Raw genomic sequence first — 18,693 nt, forward strand, 5'->3', positions numbered from 1 at the left:
AGCACTTGTTTGGGGCTATAACTGGTAATCTCTTCTGATGTATAAATAGAGTGAAACCTGAAATAATTGTTCACAGGGAAATTAGATTTTTTTTAGACACTATAAACGTTATTTCTGTGCTACTGGAAAAATATTTGGGGGATATTTTACTGGCTAACCATCTTTATATAATAATTAGAGGTGGGCATAGATTAATTTTTTTAATCTAGATTAATCTATCTGCAATCCTGGATTTAATCTAGATTAATCTAGATTAAAATGACTAAAAAAAAAAAAAAAAAAAAAAACCTGCCGAAGGCATTCAAAATATGTGTGTTCTACCCAAATAATGACCAGAAGTAAGTCCTTACTTTTTCTTTCCTCCTTATGTTTCTCAGGCCAGGTGGCCCATTACCATGAGCCCATCTCCCGTTTCCAAAATGCATTACAGACTGTTTGAAAAAGCTGTTTTGCTATGATAATTGGTAATGAAATATCAAAATAATGTTCAATAAGATGTACTTGTGTTTAATAAGTTGTTTTATTCAGAAGTTAACACAAATAAATAATATTACCAGTACAGTACAGTATGTAGCACACTCTCAGGAGCAAAACAGAAAGAATCATTTCAAACTTGAACTATGTGACATGGCTTGAATCAACTGCTCCAGTGGAGTTGCTCAGTGGCCAATGGTGTCAACTGTGGTTGTACTGAGCAGCTCCCAGGTGTGAATGGAACTGTGTGAATGTGAAGCAGGGCGTTCCTGAAAAAGAGCATCTGTGCTCAGCGAACCTACCCTGGATAAATAAAGGTAAAAAAAAAAAAAAATGTAAAAAAAAAATGTAAAAAAAAACATTTTTATTTATTTATTTATTTTTTAGATTAATGCGGTAATTATATTATCGCGCGATACTAGTATAGCGTTAACGCAGCACGTTAACGCCGTTAACGGCCCAGCTCTAATAATAATGCATTAGGTCTTAAAAATATTGATTAATAAAACTGAAATGACCAATGTTAACACATTCCCCGCCGGAAACGGCTTAAGACGGGTTTCAAGTTCATGCGAATTCTGCCAGATCACGGCGTACGACGTTATTCTGATCATATTTCATATTTTCGCCATGGTATTCATATTTCAATCACGGAGGATTGTCTGATGCTGCGGGACTCAGCACAACTCTGCAACGCTTCAATACTGCCACCTGGTGGCTGATCGGCGAGTTGCCAAACCGGATATCCCCTTTGTTGCTCGGTCCGTCCCCTAATTCCGTCCGGCCACTCGTTTATCGTCGCGGGACTCAAGACACACACCGTGGATATGGATCGTTGCCATAACTCAATAATCCACATGATTTGGGCGTGTATTATACAAACCGGAACTGGATCGCCTCGATCCACATCACATAACTGGGATCTGTTTGCTCCACTCTCATCGCCCAACGCTACGAGGAAGCTGCCGTGAGTTTCAGCGTTTTTCTTTATTATTAACCATACAAACTGCTCTGATCTATATATCACCCATACTACATAAATCATTTAACGACGATCACGTAATTATAAACGACCCCCCCCCCCCCTCCGTTCACCCGCGCATGATCAGTCATAACGTTTAGGACCATGTCCAGTAAACATTTTTATATAGCGTCGATCGGTATCAAACGGCATTTCATAATCTAATATGTGCATTTGTGCCTATATCTCACGTTCTAGGAATTACTGCAGAAAACGATAAAAACATATTTATACTCTAGACGGTATTTTAGTATGAATGTGTGAATGAAAAAGTAAAACGTTCCTACATCCTGAACGATAGATAATCGATGTTGAATGGGCCATAGTAATGTCAATTTAGCAATACAATTTAAAAAGTTATAGCCCTGCAAAGAAGGTGAACATCTCCATAGACTTAAAGTGGTGGCAGAGATCAAACATTGATGGATATAAGCGTGGCAGAGAAAGTGTTAACAGTTATTGTATTTATTTATAATTGTTACTGAGTCATATTACCTCAGTATTGTGAGGTTTGGTTCATTCCCCGCCACACGCTCTCCTGAGGTACGGTGCTGATTGGTGCATTCCCCGCCACACGCTTTTTGAGCGATTGCCACTTTCATCACGCAGCTGTCATAGTTTGTGATTAGCGCCCCAGAGGGCTTTATATACCTGGACCTTCCTTCTATCGTTGTCAGGTCGTTCTGGAATACAACTGCATTTGCCTGCTTTTTCCCCGTTGGTGTTCCTGGTCTACTTTCTCTCCAGGACCTTTCTGTGGAGAACCGCTGTTGAGAACCTTGTTCCCCGTTTGGAGCTGCGCCTCGTTTTACCCGCTTTACGCGTTGCGCATGGGTGAGTGGAACCAAACCCCTCTGGATTATATTCTGATTGTGTGTTTTAGAAGAGACACTGAAGATTTCGTTTTGTTTGCACTGACCAACCCCTCTGGATTATTCTGATTGTGTGTTTTAGAAGAGACACTGAAGATTTCGTTTTGTTTGCACTGACTCAGCTAAGTTGTGTGTTGTGGGGAACACTGAAGACTGTCACTGTCAATTGGTTCTGGACACAGCTAAGGGAGGAGGGAACCACACTGTCTCTGTGTTTCGTTGGACTGTTTCTGATACCTCTCTCTCTCTCCGTTTTCCACCTTGAGTTAAGGCTGGGAGTATCTGCAGAGCCGCTACAACGTCACATGCCAATTCCCCACCGCTATCACCAGGAGGATTCTGCAGAGCCGCAGATGACTCTGCTGAAGGCAGTCTCCCTGTTTGTTTGATAATAGTACTTTACCCTTTTTTTGACTCTGTAAATAAATACGCCCTATTATTTGGCTAACTCTGAACTACCTGTCTGTGCCGTTGCGTTTGAGGTCGGTTACAAACCATAACATTACGACCCAACCATGACGACCTCAGCCGACACAGACAGGGTCAGAACAGCGTTGGCGGTCCAGATTGAATTAACCAACGACCACAGCCTACAGCTAGGTGCGGCTGCGGCTGCTGTACAGGAGCTCCGAGACCAGGTCCTGCCTATTCAGGAGTCCCTTGGCTCTCTGGCTAGCCTGCAGACAGCCCAGGGTAATCAGCAGACTAATATTCTCCACCAATTACAAGCGCTGAGTGAAGCCGTTAACACCTTGCTTGTAACCCCACCTACTACAGGAGCCTCGGCCGGAGCATCACCCGCAGCCTTGGCAGGCCCCGCGCCTCCCGATCCCGCACCTCGGGAGCCCCGTCTCTCCGAACCACGGTTGTTCAATGGTAACTTCGAGGATTGTGCCACATTCATCATGCAATGTGAGTTGGTTTTTCGTCATCAACCCAGCCGATTCACTTCAAGGGGAGCCAGAGTGGCTTACATGACTAACCTGCTCTCAGGCTGGGCAGCACAGTGGGTTACTGCCTCCTGGGCAATGGGGGCTGATTTCTGTTTTTCCTACCCAGACTTCGTGGCTGAGCTCCGCAGGGTTTTCCACCACCCAGCCCGTGGCCAGGACCCTGGAGCTCGGTTGGGCACCTTCCGGCAGGGCAGTGGCGGGGTCACCGACTACATGCTGGAGTTCAGACTGGCGGCAATGGAGAGCGGTTGGAACGATCAAGCGCTTCGGCTCACCTTCATGAGGGGGCTCAACGACGCTGTCAGGGACCAGCTCGCGACCCGTGAGGAACCTGAGTCCCTCGAGGACCTATTCAGCTTCGCCATTCGCATCGACGGACGCCTCCAGGAGAGAAGACGTGAGAGAACCCGACCGGGACCTCCAGAGGTTCCCCAGACCCCCTGTACTCGTGACGGTACTGCGGTCCGCCCTGCTCCCAACACAACTGGTGGTTCCTTCCCCTCCCGTTCGGTGCCCGGGGAGGAACCCATGCAGCTGGGAAGTTCACATCTTAGCCAAGATGAACGGGAGGCAAGGTTCAGGTCCGGCCTTTGCCTCTACTGCGGTCGGGAGGGACACCGTATCTCCAACTGCCCCACCCAGCCAAAAGACCAGGCTCGCCGGGACCCCGGGAGATCCTGGTGAGCCGTTTTTCTCGTTCCCAGAGCCGTGCACCACCTAGCCGTCTGATGAGCGTCACCCTTGCCTGGGCGGACCAACGGGCCACGGTGGAGGCACTCATTGACTCGGGTGCTGACGAGAGTTTCCTAGACTTTGAGTTTGCTACCCGGGCCAACATTCCACTAGTGGATCTCGTGAGGCCATTGGAGGTGTTCGCATTGGACCAACACCGCCTTTCTGACATCACTCAACGCACCTGTCCTGTCCTGCTCACCATTGCTGGTAACCACGTTGAGAGACTCCAGTTTTTTATCACCAGATCCCCTCTTGTCCCAATAGTCCTGGGCCGGCCCTGGCTCGCGCTGCACGAGCCCCACATCGCCTGGTCCTCCGGTACCATCAGGGGGTGGAGCTCCTCCTGTCATGCCCAGTGTCTTCAGGCGGCGTCCTGTCCCTCGCCCCGGAGATCCGTTTGTGAGCCGCCTCCGGACCTCTCGACCATACCCCCCGAGTACCACGACCTCGAGGAGGTTTTCAGTAAGTCCAGGGCTCAGGCCCTTCCGCCTCACCGGCCTTACGACTGTGCCATCGACCTCCACTCAGGGGCTCCCCTTCCCGGCAGCCGCCTCTACAGTCTGACCGTCCCTGAGAAGGCAGCGATGGATCAATATATCTCTGAGTCCTTGGAAGCAGGACTCATTCGGCCTTCCTCCTCCCCTGTGGCGGCCGGTTTCTTCTTTGTTGGGAAGAAGGACGGAGACCTTCGACCATGCATCGACTATCGCCAGCTCAACGAGATCACCATTAAGAACAAGTACCCTCTTCCTCTCATGAACTCCACCTTCGAGCCTCTCACCCAGGCTACCGTCTTTACCAATCTGGACCTCCGGAGTGCCTACCATCTGGTCCGTATCCGAGAGGGCGATGAGTGGAAGACCGCCTTCAAGACTCCCAGGGGCCACTACGAGTACCTGGTAATGCCGTTCGGCCTCACCAACGCTCCGGCGGTATTCCAGGCGCTCATGAACGACGTCCTTCATGACATGCTGGAGGAGTTTGTGGTAGTATACCTAGACGACATCCTCATTTTCTCCAAGACCCTCGAGGAACACATCTAGCATGTCCGCCGTGTGCTGGAGCGCCTCCTCCACAATCGGCTCTTCGTCAAGGCAGAGAAGTGCCGATTCCACTCCGACTCCGTCGATTACCTGGGCTTCATCGTGGAGAGAGGCTTGACCCGAGCTGACCCTCGCAAGATCCGGGCCGTGGAGGAGTGGCCGGAACCCACCTCTCGGAAGGAGTTACAGAGCTTCCTCGGGTTCGCCAACTTCTACCGAAGATTCATCCGGAACTACAGTCAGGTGGCGGAACCACTTACCAGGCTGACCTCTCCCGCCCTGCCGTTCGACTGGTCCTCAGCGGCGTGTGCTGCGTTCCGCTCCCTCAAGAAGAGGTTCACTTCCGCCCCGGTCTTGCTCCATCCAGACCCCAAGAGACAGTTCATCGTAGAGGTGGACGCCTCGGATACTGGACTAGGAGCTATCTTATCCCAGCGGTCGGCAACGGACCAGAAGGTACATCCGTGCGCCTTCTACTCGCGTCGTTTCCTCCCTGCCGAGAAGAACTACGACATCGGCAATCGGGAGCTGCTGGCGGTTGTGGCTGCCTTGGAGGAGTGGCGTCATTGGCTAGAGGGGGCCGAGGAGCCATTTACCATTTGGACGGACCACAAGAACCTGACGTACATCCGCCTCAATGGCCGGCAGGCAAGATGGGCCAGCTTCCTCAGTCGGTTCGACTTCTCGCTGACGTTTCACCCTGGTTCCCGCAACACGAAGGTCCCGGTTACACTCCAAGGGGGCTCCAACCACTGAGGACCCGACTCCCATCCTCCCAGAGGCTAGGGTGGTAGGAGTAGTCACCTTGGGCATCGAGGGGGTGGTAAGGCGTGCCCTACGCTTCCATCGCGCTCCAGGCAATGTACCGGTTCATCGTCTCTTCGTCCCCGACTCTGTCCGGTCCCGGGTCCTCCAATGGGGCCATACCAGCCGGTTCGCCTGCCACCCAGGCGTTCATCGCACGTTCTCCTTCCTGGCTCGTCGATTCTGGTGGCCCACCATGAGGAACGACGTCAAGGAGTTCGTACTGGCCTGCGCAGTCTGCGCCCGCAGCAAGGCCTCCCACCAGGCACCCTCCGGGCTATTGCAGCCGCTTCCCATTCCGAGCCGCCCTTGGTCCCATGTGACGTTGGACTTCGTCACGGGTCTTCCTTCTTCCCAGGGGAACACGTGCCTACTGACCGTGGTGGATCGGTTCAGCAAGGGGGTTCACCTCGTGGCCCTTCCCAAACTTCCCTCGGCGGCCGAGACGGCGGACCTCCTGACACGCCACGTGTTTCGCCTCCATGGGTTTCCCCAGGACGTCGTCTCGGACCGGGGGCCCCAGTTCACTTACCAGGTATGGCGGGCTTTTTGCAAGGGATTGGGGGCAACGGTCAGTCTTTCCTCTGGTTATCATCCCCAGACTAACGGACAAACGGAGAGGATGAACCAGAGTGTGGAGTCTGCTCTTCGGTGTGTGGCTGCCGAGAAACCCGCTTCTTGGAGCCGTTTCCTTCCCTGGGTCGAGTACTCCATCAACTCCATGGTCAGTTCCGCCACCGGCCTCTCACCTTTTGAGGTATCCCTGGGCTACCAACCCCCTCTTTTCCCTGCACAGGAGTCGGAGGTGGCAGTTCCCTCCGTACAGGACCACCTTGACCGGTGCCGTCGGGTCTGGGAGATCACCAGGACTGCGCTGCTCCGGTCATCGGAGCGCGCCAGTCGTGGGGCTGACCGGCGCCGGGTCCCTGCGCCGACGTACCACCCTGGGCAGAGGGTGTGGCTTTCCGCAAGGGACCTTCCGCTTCGGTCCTCGGCCAAGAAGCTTAACCCCCGGTTCGTCTGTCCTTTTGAGGTTCTGAAGGTACTCAGTCCGGCGGCGGTGAGTCTTAAGCTTCCTGCATCCATGCACATTCACCCCGTTTTCCATGTGTCCCGGGTTAAGCCTGTCTCTCTCAGTCCCCTGATGCCTCCTGCTCCGGAACCACCTCCTCCCGTGATGGTGGACGGTCACCCCCAGTGGCAGGTCCGCCGGTTGATGGGCGTTCGACGGCGGGGTCGGGGGTTCCAGTACCTGGTGGACTGGGAGGGGTACGGCCCGGAGGAACAGAGCTGGGTCTCCCGCCAGCTCATCGTGGATCCCGGCCTAATCACCGACTTCCATCGTGCCCATCCGGGCGAGCCGGGTCGGGCTGGTCGCCGGGTGGCTCCCGTGGAGGGGGGGGTACTGTGAGGTTTGGTTCATTCCCCGCCACACGCTCTCCTGAGGTACGGTGCTGATTGGTGCATTCCCCGCCACACGCTTTTTGAGCGATTGCCACTTTCATCACGCAGCTGTCATAGTTTGTGATTAGCACCCCAGAGGGCTTTATATACCTGGACCTTCCTTCTATCGTTGTCGGGTCGTTCTGGAATACAACTGCATTTGCCTGCTTTTTCCCCGTTGCTGTTCCTGGTCTACTTTCTCTCCAGGACCTTTCTGTGGAGAACCGCTGTTGAGAACCTTGTTCCCCGTTTGGAGCTGCGCCTCATTTTACCCGCTTTACGCGTTGCGCTTGGGTGAGTGGAACCAAACCCCTCTGGATTATTCTGATTGTGTGTTTTAGAAGAGACACTGAAGATTTCGTTTTGTTTGCACTGACCAACCCCTCTGGATTATTCTGATTGTGTGTTTTAGAAGAGACACTGAAGATTTCGTTTTGTTTGCACTGACTCAGCTAAGTTGTGTGTTGTGGGGAACACTGAAGACTGTCACTGTCAATTGGTTCTGGACACAGCTAAGAGAGGAGGGAACCACACTGTCTCTGTGTTTCGTTGGACTGTTTCTGATACCTCTCTCTCTCTCTCTCCGTTTTCCACCTTGAGTTAAGGCTGGGAGTATCTGCAGAGCCGCTACAACGTCACATGCCAATTCCCCACCGCTATCACCAGGAGGATTCTGCAGAGCCGCAGATGACTGCCGAAGGTAGTCTCCCTGTTTGTTTGATAATAGTACTTTACCCTTTTTTTGACTCTGTAAATAAATACGCCCTATTATTTGGCTAACTCTGAACTACCTGTCTGTGCCGTTGCGTTTGAGGTCGGTTACAAACCATAACAAGTATGGCCTAATTGACCAAGGAACATATAACTGTGGAATCCATGAGGGACACATGTTAATGTGTTCTGTCCTTCAGCCAATGAGTAAAAAAAAATACCAGTAGGCCTATTTTTTTTTACTTTTGGTTAATGCCTTCATCACACCTCAAAATGTTCACAGCCAATGAGAATAGTCCTGTAACTGTGTATTCTTCCCTTGATAGGATCTATCATTTGTATCCTCGTAGTTCTTATTTTATGCTATACCCTATTTAGCTTATTGTTATTGTTATTTGGTTTTAAATTTTGTTGTACCCGTCAACAGAAAGGGTTCAATAGAATGTTTAGGAAATGAAGCCAAGTTTGTTGAGATTATTAAACCAGGCTGGCTTTAGCAAACGTTTTCACCAAATGTTGGGATCAAACACTTCACTCTCCTCAAAGCCTTATTACACTTTGAACGCATATCCTGATTTTGCCGAATGGTTCTTGTCCTGAGACCAACATTCTGTATGAAAGCCCTGGGGCAACAACTGCCTCAGCCAATCAATGTTTGTGATGTCACCACAGAGAGGCAGGCAGCCCTGCTGCCTGGGGGGATATTTGCTTTTTAGATTAGATCTTTTAGATTTTGATACCATGGAAGTATGCTAACATTAGCTTATAGGTGAGCTAACTGTTAGCCAGGTTGCTACCTGCTAAAATTGAGGCTGAGCCAGAAATATATAGCTCAGCCTCAATTTTAGCAGGTAATTGTAATAGTAATATTTACAGCTAAAAAAGCTAACACTTAGCTAGCTAGCAAACATGAGCAAGCTAGCAAGCCACAAAGCCAATACTAACCACATGCTGTAAATATATATAATATTTGACTCAAAAGAAATATATATATTTTTTGTATAAAACAGATTCCTTGGCAATAGGTCTCACAGAACTTAACATACACATATGATATCGGTATAAAATTCAGTTCCAATTCAGTGTTTATATTTATCTTTCTAAATAAATATCCCTCCAGTGTTGCAGACTCAAGGTTATGTTTTCCATACAGTCCACGGGCATTGGTCCAAGGTGGGCGAGGGTTAAGTCCGTTTATTGTAATAATTTAATGGGCTATTAACACGAGAGCTCTGAGTATACAGTATATAGTTTGTTTTCCCCAAACTCCCCTTAGAGAAACATGACCAGAATCAACTGATGTGGTTCAAATGATCGGTCTAAGTTCAGAATGTCTTTCCTTGTTAACCTCTCCCAATAAACAATTCCAAAAAATGTGAGTCTCCTATCAAAAAAATCATATTAAGCCACATCCTCTCCAACAGAGAGGATTTCATTTATTGTCATAGTTGGATATTACTAATGTTATTTTAACATTCTAACCAACTTATTTCCGCGTGGGACTACTTAACCTGATAAGCTGTAAGCCGTATCTAGGAACATATAGGGACCTGGGGGTATGTATTTCCAGTGTCAGAAATATTGTGTCTGTGTCTAGGCTTGAGTAAATTGTAATGAAGAAAAGGAGAATATAAATTATGATTTATGATTTTTGCATCTTTGATCAAAAATGTATACGGGTAGGAGAAAATGCTCACTGAGCTCATTCACCACCTTATTGAGATCATGTGTACAAAAAATCTAAGCAAATGAACCGCGGGAAGATGATTAAACAGAAGGATTTGTAGATACAGTAATTAATGATAATCGATTTTAATTATAAATTCATATTTGACCTTGAACTTGACCTTGACCTTATTATGGCCAAATCATGGATATCTATGGATAGGGAAAATGGCAGGGTTGAATCTGGATTTAGTCATCTCCTTGCGGTTTTTACGATAATTAGCATTTTCCAATACATTTGTATTTCCGATAAATCGTATAAAACATCGTTAAAAATTAAAATATACACTTTGACTACTGTTTTTGATAGGGTTATGGTCTTTACTCTTGGCTACAAAAAAATATTTAAAAACATTGACCTCTTAACATCCAAGGGCCCACATGTGGACGATTCTTTGCCGACCTCTAGTGGCTCGGGTGTGCATTTCTTTTAATACAATATATAGATAGAATTAAAGCCCTATTTGTTGCCTGTCGATTGCCCCTTCAGGTGACAAAAGCCGTTCAGCGGTTCTCGAGTTACATGCCGATATGTGAGGCGTGCCCCAAAGTACGCAAAAGTACACATTACCACCCCGACTCCCGGGGCTCTAGCTCCGTCAATCATTTGGCGATCTCGAATATCTTTGCACAGGGTTGTAGCCAATGAGTGTGGCTTTCCAATTATACCCCATGATATGATAATTGGGGATCTAATACAGTCTCTATTGATCGATTTATGATAAAGAAAAGCAGGGTCCCCCTATAGGGGGACCTTAAGGCATTATTTTATGCCAAGACTTACTCCTCATCTTCAATTGGTCTTCAATTCAATGGTGTTTTTAATATAATTTTATATAATATCATGTATTGTCTGTTGAATCAATGTGAATCCTTCTCTATGAACAAGATATTATTTTCATTTAGTGTATTTGATTCTCAACCGAGACCGAGTACTGTTCAAGATTGGTTGGTAAAAGACATCATTTATTTGTACAAGAGCAACTAGCAAAATATCTAACTTTAGCTAACAAAGTACAAGTGTCCCTCCATTATTGATGTTGGTAGAGCTTAGGGTAGTGATACAGTCTGCAATTGTATGGGCAATGCTGCAGGCAACAAAGTGAGAGCTATGGGTCACATCCCCGGCCGCATCCTAAAAGTCTGTGCCGACCAATTGGCCCCGGTATTCACTGACATATTTAACCTGTCCTTAGAACAGGCTGTCATCCCCACCTGTCTGAAGAAGTCCACCATTATCCCTGTACCCAAAAAATCCACGCCCGCTTGCCTCAACGACTATAGCCCCGTAGCTCTCACCTCCATAGCCATGAAGTGCTTTGAGAAGCTTGTGAAGGGCTACATCTGTTCCTCCCTCCCCATCAACCTGGACCCCCTGCAATTTGCATATCACCCCAACAGGTCCATGGAGGACGCCATAGCCCATGTGCTGCACACAGCAGCATCACACCTGGACAAGAGGCAGGGGAACTATGTGAGAATGCTATTCATCGACTACAGCTCAGCATTCAATACCATAGTCCCCTCCAAACTCGTAGCCAAGCTCAGGGACCTGGGCTTGAACTATGACCTCTGCCAGTGGGTCTTGGACTTCCTGACGGGCAGACCCCAGGGGGTGAGAGCAGGCAACTGCACCTCCTCATCCATCACCCTCAACATAGGGGCCCCACAGGGCTGTGTTCTGAGTCCCCTCCTCTACTCCCTGTACACACATGACTGTGTGGCTCAGCGGAACAACAACACAATCATCAAATTTGCTGACGACACAGTAGTGGTGGGCCTGATCTCTGCAAACTATGAGAGGGCCTACCTGGAAGAGGTAGAGGATCTGGCGCGATGGTGTCAGGAGAACTGCCTCTCCCTGAACGTCAGCAAAACAAAAGAGATGATTGTGGACTTTAGGAGGTCGGGGTCAGGGACTACAGCCCCCTCTGCTTTGACAGGGCACCGGTCGAGAGAGTGAACAGTTTTAAGTACCTCGGAGTCCACATATCCGAGGACTTGACATAGACCACACACATTGACAGTGTTGTGAAGAAGGCACGACAACGCCTCTACTTCCTCAGGCGCCTAAGGAAGTTCCAAGTCAGTCAGAAGATCCTTAAGAACTTCTACTCATGTACAATAGAGAGCATCCTGACTGGCAATATCACCTCCTGGTTTGGGAATAGCACCGCACAAGACCGTAGCAGACTACAGAGAGTGGCACGTTCAGCCGAACGCACAATTGGAGGGGGGCTTCCCACCCTCCAGAACATTTACAACAAGCGGTGCAGGGGTAAGGCTAAGAGAATCATCAAGGACTCCAGCCACCCAAACAACTGCCTCTTTGAACTGCTGCGGTCAGGCAAGCGATACCGGAGTCTCATGGCGAGCACAGAAAGACTCAGAAGAAGCTTCTATCCCCAGGCCATCAGGCTGCTCAACGAACAATAAACACTATACAACAACCATCAAATGCACACAGCACACATATCCACACGCGCACACTCACTTTAAACAAACAACACACTGCAGCACCCACTCTCCACACTTTAGATCACCTAAACACACTTCATATTTATTGGTAAAGGATTTGCACTACAACTCGTACACCTTACTGTAAATTGTACCTAAATTGTACCTCATCCCATTTCTGCTTTGCACTATATAGTATTGTATATTAGTACATTGCATAGTATATTGTATATTGTATGGTAACTCAGTTACTTCTATTCTGCATCGAACATTGTACATATGTCTATACTGAACACTGTGACTTCTATTTTTACTTCTATTACATGCTATACTATTTTATTTCATACTTATCTTGTCTAGCACAGTCTCTGGAGCGTAACAGTAAGACGCATTTTGTATAAAAGTATTCTGTACTTCTGTATGACAACTATTAAAGAAACTTGAACTTGAACATGACTGTGTGGCACAGCGGAACAACAACACAATCATCAAATTTGCTGACGACACAGTAGTGGTGGGCCTGATCTCTGCAAACGATGAGAGGGCCTACCTGGAAGAGGTAGAGGATCTGGCACGGTGGTGTCAGGAGAACTGCCTCTCCCTGAACGTCAGCAAAACAAAAGAGATGATTGTGGACTTTAGGAGGTCGGGGTCAGGGACTACAGCCCCCTCAGCTTTGACAGGGCACCGGTCGAGAGAGTGAACAGTTTTAAGTACCTCGGAGTCCACATATCCGAGGACTTGACATGGACCACGCACATTGACGGTGTAGTCAAGAAGGCACTGCAACGCCTCTACTTCCTTGGGCACCTAAGGAAGTTCAAAGTGAGTCAGAAGATCCTTAATAACTTCTACTCATGCACAATAGAGAGCATCCTGACTGGCAATATCACCTCCTGGTTTGGGAATAGCACCGCACAAGACCGTAGCAGACTACAGAGAGTGGCCCGTTCAGCCGAACGCACAATTGGAGGTGGGCTTCCCACTCTCCAAGACATTTACAACAAGCGTTGCAGGAGTAAGGCTAAGAGAATAATAAAAGACTCTAGTCACCCTAACAACTGCCTCTTTGAACTGCTGTGGTCAGGCAAGCGATACCGGAGTCTCATGGCCAGTACAGAGAGACTCAGGGTATATTCTCATTAGGAACGGGTGCTCCGCTCTGTCCTCGCTCCGTCCTTGAGTGCGAACTCCCCCCCTCCCAGCCAGGCACAATTGAGGAGAGCAACTCTCTATAGTCTATATATTTCTGAATAACCAAAACAGTTACACAGGACATTTTTGCTGTACCTCGGGAAGTAATGTACCAGCTAAACCTACACGATGTGTTTTGGATACTTTTCCTACACTAAAAACATTATGGCCATACCGCACGCTAAACATATAACGAACAACGTAAAAGATAATATGCATATACTTGATCGCTATAGTCCTGCTGAACACAACTAGTCACAACGTCGGGCTCCCAATTGCTTTGGATGGGCTAACCGGCCACATTACTGTGGACAACGGAGGGATCACTGGTTGGTTTTGGCCGATTATGCTGTCCACTGCATCAAACCACGGAAAAGATATTGAAGCCTCATCTTCTTCACTTTTTAGCTCTACATTGTTGACTGATCTGTTGTACCCATGCACGCACATTTTCTAATAACAGCATTATTAGACATGCCAATCCAACGAAAGACGTGCTGGTCGCGCTGGAGAAAAACCAAATTGGATGTTGCCGTTGTCTTTTGCTTTATTCTAAGATGCTAATTCATCTGTATCTGGATAACCAATGCACAGATTTTGTCGAGACAGGTAGCGTTATTTCGGGAACATTTATATCTATAGTCTGGTGTAGTTTTTGTCCACGAAAAATGGAGGCTCTAATAATTATTATTCATATGGCTTTGTACTCGTTTTAGCTTATCTTTTACAGCTTACGTTTTGGGCAATTATTAGAGGCTCCATTTTTCGTGGCAGAAAAAAACATCAGTCTATAGAAATAAATGCATTCGAACAAGAAACCAATGTATAGACATAGCAATGGCAAAAAAATTGCCAGGCAATGCGAGCCAGGGAAGTCTTGGGATGAGCTTCATCTCGAAGTTTCCATCATCCACTGAGCTGTGAGGCTCAACATGCTTGTTTGTTTGAGGTCTGAACTTGCCAAATTGTCCATAAATATCATTTTTGTGGGTATTGTCCAGTTGTTGCTGTATGTTTTTATCTGCCCAAAATTCAAGCAAGCATGAAAGCATTACAGCTTTGCTTGCACACCACGCTCCGCTCCGTCGTCCGGGACACTGGCCGCACCCGTCTTGGACCGAATCAGCGTCCCCGGTGATGCGGGAGCGTTCTCATCACACTCTATTTTGGTGCGATCATGCTCTGATTCGACCCCGAATGGCTAGTGTGAAAGCCCCCTCAGAAGGAGCTTCTATCCCCAGGCCATCAGGATGCTCAATGCCAATAACACTATGTAACAAACCATCAAATACACTCACACAGCACACACATCCACACGTACTACGTACACACTCACTTTAAATAAACAACTCACTGTAGCACCCACTTTGCACTTTAGACACTTTAACACACTTTATATTTATTGGTAAAGAGATTTGCACTACAACTCATACCTCATTGCACCTTACCCTAAGTTGTACCTCATCCCATTTCTGTAATGTACTGTATATTGTATTGTAACTCAGTTACACATTTTTTCGATTCTGTATTGTATATTGTATATAATTGAACACTTTTGTTTACACTTGTTTACGTACTTTTGACTTTCTATTTTATACTTTATCTATTTTTTATCTAGCACGCTCTCAGTAGCAAAACAGACAAAAGCATTTCATATAAAAGTATTCTGTATTTTTGTATGACAACTAATAAAGAAACTTGAAACTTGAACAACTGTATCCAATATACTGAGGCAACTCCCAGGGTACTGTTGAACATCAGAAGTTGTCCATAATATTGCTTTGTCTAATTGGTGTCCTTGGGGTAGTGATACTCTGGGCAGTTTATTGGGCAATATTGCCCAAGCAGATATCTCAACATTCTAGCATGTATTATATGGAAATTCTTACACTGATATATATATGTGGTATATACTTTCCCCACAATGCACTTCAATTCATGTTAGCAGGTATGTTGCCACGTCAGGTTGCCAAAAAAGTAACCTGATGTATGTTCAACATTTATTGTCTGTTACATGATGTTGATGACCATCATATGAATGTTGACCTCAAGCCATCATTGCTTTATTCTCTGCCAATGCATTCTCATGCCCCCTGCATCACATTCTCACACCTGTTCTACAACCTCTGTGTGTGTTCTTCATGCACTGTGTATGGCCCTCTGTACTTAACCACACCATTACTTTAAACTAACCGCAGTGTGAAGGTGAAAGATTAGATTAGATTAGATTAAATGTATTGTCATTATCCAGTACAACGAAAAGAGGGTTGGCATCCAACCAGAGTGCAAATGTTACAGTAAAGTGCAATAGTAATATACAATGTGCAGGTGATTAAACTTGGTATAAACTATATAAATGAGTACTACTGAGTAATAGCGCTAATCAGATGTATGTACAGAGTTGTAATATTAATATGTACAGTGATTCAGGTATAAAGACACTAGTAGTCATACTGGCCGGCAACGTAACTGGTAAGAGTAGGTCAGGGATATGTACAGATATAGATATAGTATCTAGTATGTAAAAATGATTATATGCAGGTATGTACAGACATGTGGATATATATATATATATATATATATATACTGTACTGTAAGAATTAATATATATATACAATATACAGCATTATTGTACATGTTATCAATATCATACAGAGTTATATGGGTTATATACAGGTGTATAAGTAGGTCTATAAAAGGATTGTTTGCAGGTATATTCAGACAGATATGGATATATATATGCGGTAAATATAAATACGGTATACAGAACTATTGTACATGATATCATACAAAGAGTTATATTATATGTGAGATTATAGTATGAGGTAGGTAGTTATAATTACAGTGTAGAGCAGTTGTAGACAGTGAAAGCCTACTGCCACTCGAGCCTTGGTTGCAGAGTTTATTTTTCTTTAGTTTTGTGGTTAGCGCTCCCTGCTGGTGCTGCACCTTAATTTCACTTTCATACCCGTATGTCCTTTTTCATGCACCATAACCATTTCTCGTGACACTCACACACCATCCTGTAGTGGACTGGCGGGCATATTTCACACATGGGCGTGATATTGGGTTGTGTCTGTTATATGATTGTGTTCAGACCATTGCAATTCGAAACTGGCCACCGTAAATGCCCAAAACCCCCACCACCTCCTAATAGACAGTCTCCTCCCCACCGCATGTATATATTCCCTCCCCGCCGTATGTATTTTTCTCTCCCACCCAACCACCCCCTCCTAATGTACAGTCCCCTCCCCATCATATACTCTGTCAGGATCTAGGGGTAACAGTACTGTATATTTGAATACCGTTTATGTCACAAATGTATCAGTACTAAATACCTATATGTCCCTATGCCATAAATGTCATGTATGTTGTGTATGTCATAAATGTCTATATGAATTGAAAATGGGGGACCCTGATGGAAACAAGACAAACGTCTTTCTCAGGTCTGCATCCCCTTAACAATTGTGTGTATTGAGCCGTACTGTATTGTACCCATTCTGCAATCTGTTAAATAAAGTTTTCATTCATTCATTCATTCATCAATGTTGTTCTCAAGTCATGATTTTGCTTCATATTCTGTTCCTATATAATGTTGTGTTCAGACCATCATATCAATGTTGTTCTCAAGTCATGATTTTGCTTTATACTCTGTTCCTATATGCTGTTGTGTTCAGACCATCACACCAATGTTGTTCTCAAGTCTTTTATTATCTGTTACTAGGCCTATATGATGTTGTATTCAGACCATTATATAGCAATGTTCTCATGCCATCACTGCTTTATTCTCTGTTACTATATGATGTTGTATTCAGACCATTATATATCAATGTTCTCATGCCATCATTGCGTTATTCTCTGTTATATGATGTTGTGTTTAGACCATATCAATGTTCTCATGTCATCATTGCTTTATTCTCTGTTACTATATGATGTTGTGTTCAGACCATCATATCAATGTTCTCATGTCATCATTGCTTTATTCTGTGTTACATGATGTTGTCTTCAGATCATCATATCAATGCTGTTCTCAAGTCTGCACGGTGGGCAGGCCCCTCACACCAACGTGTTAGAGCCCAGGGCAGTGTTGCTAGTGATCTAACACTTCCACAGCCGAGTGAGAGGTCGCCATGCTGTGGTCAGAGCAGACAGCCGGACGTCAGTGGCCTACGTAAACAAACAGGGTTGGTTTCACTCCCCTCTTCTCCACCGAGCAGGAGTGGATCTGTGGCTTTGGCCTCAGTCCAATTGCTCAGCCTTAGGGCTCAACACATTGCGGACAAGAACAATGTGGGAGCTGGACGGTGGACCCCCTCTGGACGAGTGGCGGTTAGATCCAGATATTACCAAACAGATATGAAACCAGCTGAAGGACAACCCCCTGTTTGGAGTGGATGTGTTCTCAGTGTTCCAGTGGCCAGACGGGCTCCTCTATGCATGTCCCCCCATCCATCTGATGACCCAGCTGTTAGAGGGGTGAAAGACATCTGAATACATCTGCACAGCAGCCTCTTGGTCTTCCCCTTGTCCCTTTATCAGGTTTGACCTGTTGGTAATTTTTGGGAGTTCTCTCTCCCACTCTGTCCTCTGCTCAGGAGCCCTCCCTTTTTTATGTGCATTTAAGCACTAGAATGCATGTCTTCTCTTCAGGTTACAATTCATAGCATGTGTAAAGAGGGTCCCCTATTTGGTCTGTTACAATTTGTAACCTAGACTAGTTGGCTACCCTGCTTTCCTTATTCCCTACATTTATTCCCTTTATTCTTTTAGACTAGGGCAATGTTTTATTTCCTTCTCAGCCATTTCCTCTGACTTGTCAGTTTTGGATACACGGCTGATGCGCTTTTCCGCACAATATGATATGAGATATGACTTTGACCTCAGATTTTTTATATGGACACACGAGTTGTTAATCTCTCTACTTTGGTCTTTTAAAGAGCCTACATAGGTTATACTGATCAGGGCTTCGTGCCAGCTTGAGATACAATGAAGGTTATGGATTATAACCCTAGTTTTAAAGCTGGTCTATACGGTTGTGGAGCGAGTCCCAATTTGAAAATCTACAGCTCATAAACCTGACCTCTCTCTTCAGCCCTCCCTCTGAGTGAAGCCCCTCTCTAGCGTTATACACTAAAGCAGTGTTTCTCAAAGTGGGGGGCGCAGAGGCATGACAGGGGGGGCCTTGAGATTTATTATATAAAAAAAAAAAAAAAAAAAACGTTTTTTTTTTGGATTCCAGAAAATTATCACTAAAGTGCTAT

This window comes from Notolepis coatsorum, assembly GCF_963971535.1.
Source record: "Notolepis coatsorum genome assembly, chromosome: 18".
NCBI classification, from domain to species: Eukaryota; Metazoa; Chordata; class Actinopteri; order Aulopiformes; family Paralepididae; genus Notolepis; species Notolepis coatsorum.